At 44.5% G+C, this 6752-nt stretch overlaps 1 pseudogene; it reads left to right on the top strand.

Annotated features, from left to right (window-relative positions):
• Positions 1-438: 438 nt before the first annotated feature.
• LOC121482577 lies at positions 439-3859 on the top strand (annotated as a pseudogene).
• Positions 3860-6752: the final 2893 nt, after the last annotated feature.

The following is a 6752-nucleotide window of genomic DNA, read 5'->3' as shown; positions in this document are numbered from 1 at the left end:
ACTAGCTTTTATAATCCCCAAAAGTAGACACATGCAATAGAAACAGATAGAGAACTGCAATTATTTCTTGAAGAAATAAGGCTTAGGTTATATATATATATATATATATATATATATATATATATATATATATTCAATTTGCCTGTATATAGATTAACACCCAGTGCTCATCCCATCAAGTAAGGCTTAGGTCCTTGAGCCAATTTACTTCCATCAGAAAGTAGCAATATTGCAGTCTGAGAATATGGCAGAGTTGGAGGACCCTAAGCTCCCCTCATCCCATGGATACTACCAGATAACACTCAGATCAGTGTAAATAATCCAGAAAGTGATTTGAAGACTGGTAGAACAATTTCCACAAATAAAGATAGAGAGGAGGCCACATTGAAGAAGGTACAAAGGAAGGAGACATGGCTTGGGAGCTAAACAGACAAGACAATGGGGATGGAGATGGAAGTGCAGAAAAGGGTAAAAATAGACTTTCACACCAGGGAGCTCACACAGGTTAGATGAATCTCAAAAATATTTGCTTTGAAAGGGAAAGGGGCTGAATTTCATGAATTCTTACAACCATCCAGAATTAAAGCCGAATTTTAAAAATTGGCTTGGCTCTGGGGGAGAACCTAGGGCATTAGGAAGTGGTGTCCCCGCCCTTAAAGAGACAGGTGTCATTTTCCTCCCCTTTCCCTCACCATACAAGGCCACCTGCAGGAACCAGCATTGTTGACACTTTGCTACTTAAGTTGCTTACACCAAGCCCCACATGTTGGAGGTTCCACCCTTTCTAGTCACACTTGCCTCAATCCCTGTGTTGCAGGCCCCTTCCTATAGAAGACTTAAACAAACCCCACCAACACCTCATCTCCTGGCCTACACATTTTGCAATACCTCAGTTCTGGTGGCTATGGCAGTAGTGGATTCATTTCCAAGCAAACCAGTACACAATTTCTTAAAAGTGCCCCCAGCCAAAAAAAAAAAAGTGCCCCCAGCCAGCTGGGGACAAAACATTGTCCACAACAGACAAAGAGAGCCTCTGAAGACAACTGGATTGAAGGAAACAGAGGTCAGGACTCAATAGCAGGGCATAGTCAACATACATAGGAGATACTCCCTGAAATGCCAGGACCTAGAGAACAGGGGACGCTGCATTGCAGGGCACTATAAGACCCAAGACCATTACCTTCAAGAGCAAGAAGCATATCTGACTTTCCTAACACAGGGAAACAGACACAGAGAGTTAGACTGCAAATCAATACATCCCTTCAATAAGAGAAAGGATATAAATCATATGATATTTTCAATAGACAAAGAAAAAGCATTTGACGAAGTACAACATCCATTCATGATAAAAGCCCTCAATAAAGTAGGTCTAGAGGGAACATGCCTGAACATGATGCAAGCCATCTGAAAAATCCACAGTGAACATCATACTTAAGGGGGAAAAGCTAAGAGCTTTTACCATAAGGTCAGGAACAAGATGAAGATGTCCAACCTCACCACTTTTACACTTCAACATAGTACTAGAAGTTCTAGCCACAGCTATTCAACAACAAAAAATAAATAAAAGGCATCTTTTTTGGTAAGGAAGAAGTGAAATTTTCACTATTTGCAAATGACTTGGTACTATATATGGAAAACCTTAAAGACGCCACCAAAAAACTACTAGAATTGATAACTGCATTCAGTAAAGTTGCAGGATACAAAATCAACATATAGAAATGTGTTGCGTTGTTATACACTAGTAATGAAGAAACAGAAAGTGAAATTACAAAAATAATCCCATTTATAGTTGCATCAAAGATAACAAAATATCCAGGAATATACTTAACCAAGGAGGTGAAAAATCCCTGAAAACTATAAAACATTGATGAAAGAAATTCAAGACAACACAAAAAAGTGGAAAGACGTTCAATGCTCATGAATTGGGAGATGAAATATTGTTAAATGTCTATATAACCCAAGCATTTAATGAAATCCTTTAAGATTAATGAAATCTTAATGCCAACAATAGTTTTCACAGAACTAGAACAAACAATTCTGAAATTTGTATGGAACTACAAAAGACTTCAAATAGTCAAAGCAGTCTTGAAAAAGAAAAACAAAACTGGAGGAATTCCACTTCCAAGTTTCAAATTATGTTATAAGGCTGAAGTAATCAGCACAGTATGGTAGTGTCACAAAAATAGACACATAGATCAATGGAACAAAATAGAAAACCGAGGAATAAAGCCACAATTATATGATCAATCAATGTTCAACAAAGTAGGAAAGAACATGCAATGGGAAAAAGTCTCTTCAACAAATAGTTTTGGGAAAACTGGACAACATGCTAAAGAATGAAACTGGACCACTTTCTGATGCCATATACAGAAATAAACTTAAAGTGGATGAAAGACCTAAATATAAGTCCTGAAACCACAAAAAAAAAAAAAAAAAAAAAACCAGAAGAGAGCACAGAAAGAAAATTTATCTGACATTGGCCAAAGGAACATTTTTTCTAGATATGGCTTCTGAGTCAAGACAAATAAAAGCAAAAATAAACTACTGGGACTACATTCTGCATAGCAAAAGAAACCATTGACACAAGTAAAAGCCTACAGAATGGGAGAAGATATTTGCAAATGACATATCTGATAAAGGGTAATATCTAAAATATATAAAGAAAACCTACACCTCAGCACTCAACAAAGAATCCAATTTAAAAATGGGTACACTCTTGTGCTGGCAGCAATAGCGGCGGTGGCGTCTTCTACCCTGTGCCGCAGCTGCTACTGCCTCTGCGCCACCCCTGTGCCCGTCCCGCCGGCCGCCCCGGAGCCAGCACTAGCCTGAGGCGCCGCCGCCGCGGTCTGAAGTGCTCAGGACGCAGCCTTGCAGTGCCTGCGCAACCGAGCTAGAGGCGGTGTTCCGAACCCCTCGCGGGCAGGCTACCCTGTGCCTCCGCGCGCCCCGCCTGGCCCAGGCTGGGCGAAGTGCGCCCGTGGCCGCGCGAGGCTCTGCTCCTGGCGCGGCAGGGGCGTGGCCTGAGCCAGGCCCTGTGTGAGGCCGAGGCAGATGATGCGGCCTGGGTACTGCTACATGCCCAGCCAGCACCGCTGCGCACTGAATTGGTCGAGAGACTGCAGCTGCTGACCCAGGCCACCTATGTGGATGAGGCGCGGGGGAGTCTGGAGAGGGTCCAGCGCCGTCGACTGCAGCTTAGCGAGAGGGCGCTAGAACATGAGGCCGAGGCCAAGTGGAAGGCTGAGTGCAAGCAGGAGATTGACCTCTGGAGGGTCAAGTGCGTTGCAGGAGGTGGAGAAGAAGCAGGAGCAGGAACTTAAGGCTGCTGCTGATGGTGTCTTACCTGAAGTGAGGAAAAAGCAAGGAAATACCAAGAGGATGGTGGACATTCTTCAGGCCTTGGAGAAATGGAGGAAACTCAGGAAAGAGGCAGCAGCAAGGAAAGGCTCTGTCCTTCAGCTTCAGGGACTAAGAAAACTCATTTAAAAACGCTCTGAATTATATGAAGCTGAAGAGAGAGCCCTCAGAGTAATGTTGGAAGGAGAACTAGAGGAAAAGAGGAAAAAAGAATTAGAAACAGGAAAGAAAAGGAGAAAAAATTACTTCAAAAGCGTGAAATTGAGTGCAAGTTATTTGGGGATCCAGATGAGTTCCCACTTGCTCACCTCTTGCAATTCTTCCAACAGTATTACCTCCAAGCTGAGCACTCCTTGTCAGCACTCATCCAGATAAGGCATGATTGGGATCAGTACCTGGTGCCATCTGATCATCCCAAAGGCAACTCTGTTCCCCAAGGATGGGACCTTCTCCACTCCCCAACAAGGACATCTGGGCAACGGCCATTACTTTGCATTAGTAAAGATGCTCCAAGAGAGCGGTCTGGCCAGGCCTCTTTCCAGCTCTAAATACTAGTGATGCCACCATCTTCTTGTGCTGTACCCTAAACCACAACCTCTAAACTCCATGTGGCATTGCCCTACCCAGAAGTTATTTCCTTGCATGGTCTGTCCTGTCCAGAGATGCCTCTTGAATCAGGAGAGTAATATGATTCTTCAGGAAAGGACCTAGGTGAACTGGGGTTATTACCACAGGCAGTGGTCTTGGTTCACCAAATTTGCCTCTGTTTTGAAGGGGCTTAGTCCAGAGTGACTTGTTAATTTACTCTTAACAGCCTTGTGTAGTGATGGGTAAGTACATTCCATACACCCAACACAAGTGTGCACTGGGTAAACTTAGCAGCCCTTCCCCCAGTACTGAGTGTGAGGACAGACTTGATGCAAAACGACCTTAGCCTTACTACTCAGAAAACCCTCTAACTTCTAGGAGGAAAGGCTAGAGATGCCTTATCTTTGGTTTTGTGAATCCCACTTTCGATGCAGCTAGAGAGGCTACGGGCTGGGCTGCCAGAAAAGCTCGTGGCCTAGTCTGGTAGTCCTGCAGAGAACTTGAGAAAGCTGTACCCATATTGGATCATGTTTCAATGGATAATGCCTACATTTTCCCATGTTAGAAGGTTCATAACAAAAACACCTGTTTTTTACATTCCCGGAGGCACAGTTGTTCAGAATCCCCAATGATAGAATTCTATTTCTCTATGGGAGTGGGACCTTAATCTCACTCAGTCACATTGTAGGGGCTAGTATAGCTATGGAATTTTCTTAGGAACTTAAGCATCCAAAAATACCCATGTAGTTAAAACTGTGTGGAAAGCAGATAAACATACAATTTAATTCATTTTTTTATATTAGTAAATGCTGTTGTGTCTGGAAATGATCGATCATATAACATGTCAGGGGTCTGTTTTGTTTTGCTCTTTGCCACCTATTGTGTTATTTATATTTCTAGAAACCTAAATAAATATCTTTTTTATTTAAAAAATGGGTACAAGACATGAATAGACATTTTTTTCAAAAAATGAGTACAAGAAATGAATAGACATTTTTTTCAAAACAAGACATCCAAATGGCCAACAGACAGATGAAAATATGCTATCATGCATCATCAAGGAAATGCAAATCAAAACTACAAGGAGATACTACTTCACCCCTGTCAGAATGGCTAAAATCAACAACACAAGAAACAACAGGTGCTGGTAAAGATGTGGAGAAAAATGGAACCTTGTGCACTATAGATAGTAATGTAAACTGCTGCAGGCACTGTGGAAAACAGTAAGGAGTTTCCTCCAAAAAAAAAAAAAAAGAAAGAAAGAAAGAAAAGAAAAGAAACAGCATTAAAATACAAGTGTTGGAGGAGGGGGGGCAAGATGGCAGAAGAGTAGGGTCCCCAAGTCACCTGTCCCCACCAAATTACCTAGATGACCTTTAAATCATCCTGAAACTCTACGAATTCGGCCTGAGATTTAAAGAGAGAACAGCTGGGAATGCTACAGTGAGAAGAGTTTGCGCTTCTATCAAGGTAGGAAGCCGGGGGGGAGGGGCGGGGGATAAAGAAACAAAAGGCATCCAAGGGGGACCAGCCCCGCGAGGAGCCAGGTTAAGGCTGGGGCGAGCGTCCCCAGGACAGGAAAGCCCCGAAACGGAGAAGCAGCAGCTTCAGCAATCTTCCCCAATGGAAAGACACTAGCAGAGAGTTGGAGCAGGACTCCAGGAGGGGCGGGGATGCTCTCAGGCTCCCAGGGGCACTAACATATGCCTGTGCCCCCGGGGAGAGCGCGCCGAGCTCCCTGAAGGGCTGCAGCACGCGCTGTGCTGGACTCAGGAGCAGCTCGGAGACAGCTCCAGCAGAGGCTCCGCGCGGGAGGAGCTGCGAGTCCCCGGGAGCTGCATGGAGGGGCTCAGGGGGCAGCTCCGCGGAGAGGGGGCTGCGCGGCTGGGAGCGAATCCAACAGGGCAGGCCCGGGAGCACAGGGCGCCAGGGACACAGCCCAGGATCCGGACACCCCCGGGACAGGAGGAGGCCAGGAGGGCACAGGACAGCAAGGAAACTCCTGCCCCAAGCTGAGCAGATCCGCAGCTCCGCCCCCGGAGCATCCAGGCCCTGAAGACTGAGAGCTCCATAGTTACTGCAGGAGCTGACTCCAGGGCTCCAGAGCTGGCCATGGCCACTGCGGTTGTTCCTCCTGGGGCCGCACAGGATAAACAACCCCCACTGAGCCTCACAGTGGCCTCACCTGATAAGCAGCATAAACATTACTCACCAAGCCCTGCCCCAGGAAGGGGGCTGAGGAGCTCCCCCAAGTGCTAACACCTGAAAATCAGCGCAACAGGCCACTCCCCCAGAAGACCAGATAGACGGACAGGGGAAAAACAAATTATTAACCAAGCAGCACTGGAAGGTTCCAGGGGAATCCGAGGGATTTAAAGTATACAGAATCAGAGGATACTCCCCATTGCTTTTTGTAAATTATTATTTCTGTTTGATCCCCCCTTTTTTCTTTTTTTTTCTCTTTTTCTCTTCCTTTTTTCTTTTTTTTTTTCTTATTTCTTTTTCTTTCCTTCTTTCTCTCCTCTCTTTTTCTCCTTTTCCCAATACAACTTGTTTTTGACGACTCTGCTCTGGGCAAAATTACTAGAAATAAAACCTGACCTCAAAAGAAAGAATAAGAAACAGTCCTCTCTCCCACAGAGTTACAAAATCTGGATTACAATTCAATGTCAGAAAGCCAATTCAGAAGCACTATTATACAGCTACTGGTGGCTCTAGAAAAAAGCAAAAAGGACTCAAGAGACTTCATGACTGCAGAATTTAGATCCAATCAGGCAAAATTAAAAATCAATTGAATGAGATGC

Source organism: Vulpes lagopus, chromosome X, assembly GCF_018345385.1.
Source record: "Vulpes lagopus strain Blue_001 chromosome X, ASM1834538v1, whole genome shotgun sequence".
NCBI lineage: Eukaryota > Metazoa > Chordata > Mammalia > Carnivora > Canidae > Vulpes > Vulpes lagopus.
Note: the sequence above shows the minus strand (reverse complement) of the source record. Positions and strands in the feature narration are given on the sequence as shown.